The sequence below is a fragment of the Haliaeetus leucocephalus genome, unplaced genomic scaffold (assembly GCF_000737465.1).
Source record: "Haliaeetus leucocephalus isolate CR32 unplaced genomic scaffold, Haliaeetus_leucocephalus-4.0 Scaffold250, whole genome shotgun sequence".
NCBI lineage: Eukaryota > Metazoa > Chordata > Aves > Accipitriformes > Accipitridae > Haliaeetus > Haliaeetus leucocephalus.
Window position 1 is genome coordinate 190,186 of NW_010972686.1, and position 3,843 is coordinate 194,028.

The 3,843-nt window shown below is 41.1% G+C and overlaps 1 long non-coding RNA gene across 1 annotated transcript; it reads left to right on the forward strand.

Moving 5' to 3' along the window:
• The first annotated feature begins 236 nt into the window (after window positions 1-236).
• On the forward strand, window positions 237-3,507 carry LOC104832408. The gene is made up of 3 exons (XR_774406.1): window positions 237-280; window positions 1,107-1,214; window positions 3,157-3,507. It is a non-coding gene; the product is annotated as an uncharacterized LOC104832408 (long non-coding RNA).
• The last annotated feature ends 336 nt before the right edge of the window (window positions 3,508-3,843 follow it).

The following is a 3,843-nucleotide window of genomic DNA, read 5'->3' on the forward strand; positions in this document are numbered from 1 at the left end:
GGCCGGGGGCGGTGGCCGCCGCCGCTCCCCGGGCTGAGGCCGCAGGTAGGCCGCGGCACGGCCCCGGGGCCGGGGCCTCCCCCGCTGGGTTGAGCCAGAGCGGGAAGGGAATCCGAAGGGAAAGGATCGGGTTTGAAAAGCAGCGTGGTAAGGCGGCGGAACGATCCTCAGTCAAAAAGAGGAAATTTAGTAAAGAGAATTAAAACCGAGAATTAATAAAGAGAGAATTAACAAAGAGAGAATTAAAAAAGAGAATTAATAAAAGGAGGAAGTCAAGTGGGTACGTAGAAGACGGGGAATAGCTGATGAGGGAGCAGCAGCGCAGAAGAAACTGGTTTGTCGTGCATCATAAGCTGGAGTCAAAAATGCGATGCTTTGGGGGGGACAAAGGCGTATCTTTTGGGATGTGTCAGTAGAAGTGCCTCGCACAAGAAATGGGGAAAGAGAGCAGTTACTCAGGCTAGTAGGCAATGCTGCACAAGAACAGATAGAAACCAGCCAAGCATAAATTAGAGGTTTCTAGTTATCAGAAGAGCAGGGTCCTGGTAATGAAAAGAGGAAAAAGAAGGAAACAAGAAGAAAAAAAAAGAAAAACACAAAAAAAACCCCCAAAGCCCCTATACGGTTGAAAGGGTAAGTATATTTCTCTTCCTGTTTGAAGAATATTTTCTACCCAAACAAGGCACAAAGAGCCATCAAATAAGGCAGGCCTCACAACAGCAACAGTGAGGGCCAGTGCCTTACCTGATTTTAAAACAGGGCTTGATGAATACATGAGTAAGGTTATGTGGCATGGCTGTCCTTCACAGCAAGCAGCAGGACTTGGGAATCCAGAGGTTTCTTCCCACTCCTGTGTCAGTGAGTCAAAGGTACACACACAGCAGGGAATACCATGTTAAACAAAAGTTTTTCAATAGTGGTGTGTACTGAAAATAGTTCAATAACTAACAATTTTAGGAGCATCTGACTTGTGAACAGAGTCAGACTACAAGATATCCTTAAAGTCTATTTTTATAAATGCTGTTGTTGTAGACATTGCTTGTGCTGCCAAGTAGAAGGTTTTTATTTTATCCTACCCTATGATTTCTCACTTCCTTGGGCTGCAGGCATGGAGGATGCTGAAACAGCATCGTTACCTTATGTGCAGAGGATGCTTCACGTTGCTGACCTGTGTGGTCCTCACCTAGCTGTGGTGAGCTGACCCCGGCAAGCAGGTGAGCTCCCACCCAGCTGCTCACTCACTTCCCTCAGTGGGATGGTGGGGAGAATCAGAACGGCAAAAGCAAGGAAAAAACAAAAAGCCTTGTGGGTTGAGATACAGCCAGTTTAGTAAGTGAAAGGGGAAAAAAACAAGGGAAAAAAACCACCGAGTGATGCACAAGCGATCGCTTACCATCAACAGACTGATGCCCACCTGGCCCCCAGGCAATGGTTACCTTGGAAAAAACTTCTCCCCTAGCTTTCTTGTTGAACATGATGCTACATGGCATGGGACATCTCTCTGGTCAGCTAAAACATGGTTGTGTTACCAACATTGTTTTCCTCACCAGCCTGAAGCACAGCACTGTATCAGCTGCTGTGAAGAAAATAAACTCTTTCCCAGCTAAATCCAGTACACTAAGAACCAGCTCCTGAAAGCAACTCTTTTGGCCAAATAAAAATATTTTATAGCAGTATTTAGCAAAAATAAAAGTGTCTGGATAACAATAACATTTGTATATACATGTGTATGTGTGTATATATATGTGTATATACAAAAATAAATGTGTGTGTGTATATAAAACATATACAATTGTGCGTGTGATTGATTTGAAAACTAGGGTTAGAGCTTTCCTAATGATGTGCAAGTTTTCAGGAAACCAGCTGGGTTTTGATTCTAGGTACTTCCTTACAAAAGCTATGAAATGCTCTCAAGCCCAGTTCTTTCTAACAGTGCCGCCCCTCATTTCGTTCCTGATTTACGTCTTCATGAAGGACGCCTGCTGGCAAGTATCGTTAAAATGGCATCTGGGAGAGCCTTTTCAGCTATCAATATACTGCAGCAGCACTACTTTTTAAATTCAAAGAATGAATCTAAGATTCCAGACTTGGAAATAATACATACACGCAGGGTACTAAAGCCCAAAGACTCTCAGATTTCTTGTCAGGCTATAACCATTCCTAGCAGCGGTGGGGGCATGTACCAATACTGCTGGGAGCAGCAGCAGGTTCCCATTCTGTGTGAAGCTTTGTAGCACTTCTAAGACATGTTTGTGCCACTAGTGGTATTTGTATCACACTTCAGGAACCTGTGTTGCAGTCACATTGCTTATGAAAAATACTAATATGCTGGACGAAATTCACTGTAGTGCTGAAGGGGTGGAAAGGAAAAATACATATCAGCATCCTGCTATGTAAATAATGAGTTGAAGATACTGGATTCCTTTGCACAGCGAGTCTGGACCCACACTTCCAATATTCTCCCTTAGAAGTGTTTTGTTTTCCGTATATGTATTTATATGAAATCTTTTCTGTATATATATGTGTGTGTATATGGATATATATAATTACATATATTTCATAATGTTCCATGTTATGGAAATAGATAATATATATTTTCCACATATATGAAATATTTCCCCCTCCCTCCTTTCAGTCTTTGGCTAACAGGCTATGTGAATTTGATGTGTTAGAATTAATTCACCTTTTGAATTTTACTCTTTTTTTTCCCCCTTTTAGCTCCAGCTCATAAATGATCTGGAGTAGAGATTGAAGGTGTGTTTGATTCATGAGCCCTTAGTAAGACTCAGTATATATAGGACTAATGATGGTGAGGTCAAATACTTGTGAGGGATTTGCAATGGTGGCATGAATGTTTGTCCAGACTTAGGTTACTGCATGTCTAGAAGAACCTTTAGGCTGTCTTTAGGGAGGAAAGGGACAAGCATAAAAACACTTTGGGTGTCTTGTCAGTTAAAGATAACTTTTTGAGCATGGCCAGGTGAAATACTTTTCTGCTGAATCTGTATGTCAGCAGCTCTGGTCTCTCTGCTGTTGATCAGAGCTTCCTAGAGGAGAATCAGAAGTAATAGACATGACTGATTAAAAATCTATGATCCAGAAATCATTTGGGAACACTGAACCTGAAGACTATTGTTATTTCCATCTTCTATCCAGTAAGAAGTTTTTATGTGGTAGAAGAGGTGTGGACTTGCGTCACAAACGGATGGGAAGATCCAAAAAGTTTAAAACTGAAGAAGCAGCAGTGCGTCAAAAACCTCATCTACTCACAACACTTACGGGCAAGAACCAGACCAATTCAGACATAGGAGAGAAGGAGGAGAGCTCTTTTTCCATTACTGCTTCAAGGAAGAGAATTAGTATTTGATAAGAAAAATCAATTAGCTGACAAGTAAGATGGAGATTCTGAACACAACCTATGGAAACCATCCTTGAAGAAAACCTTTAATGTAGAGGATCTCTGATGGCTGTGTAAGTTCTGGAGCATGGTTGTGTGTAGCTGGTTGACTCAAGGTTTGCCTTAGGTTCTACCTTGTAAGTATATCTATGATTTTAATAGTCTCCTGGCTATTAGGTCTCTTATATTCTGTCAAATTCCATTCATCTTAACTTGAATTTGTTGGTGTTCAGTCATTCTGATTTTTATTTGAATGATTACCTGGTTCCTACACCTGTGCATCTATAAATGTATCATCATAACATTTTGCCTTGACCATAAATTTATTCCAAAACTGCAGAGCTTTTGTAATTTCCTGAAGCTCTCAGAAATCTTGGTTTTAGTCCTCTCATAAAAACCTACACAGATAATTGTAATTAAGTTTTACAGAAAGCTTACTGAAAGTA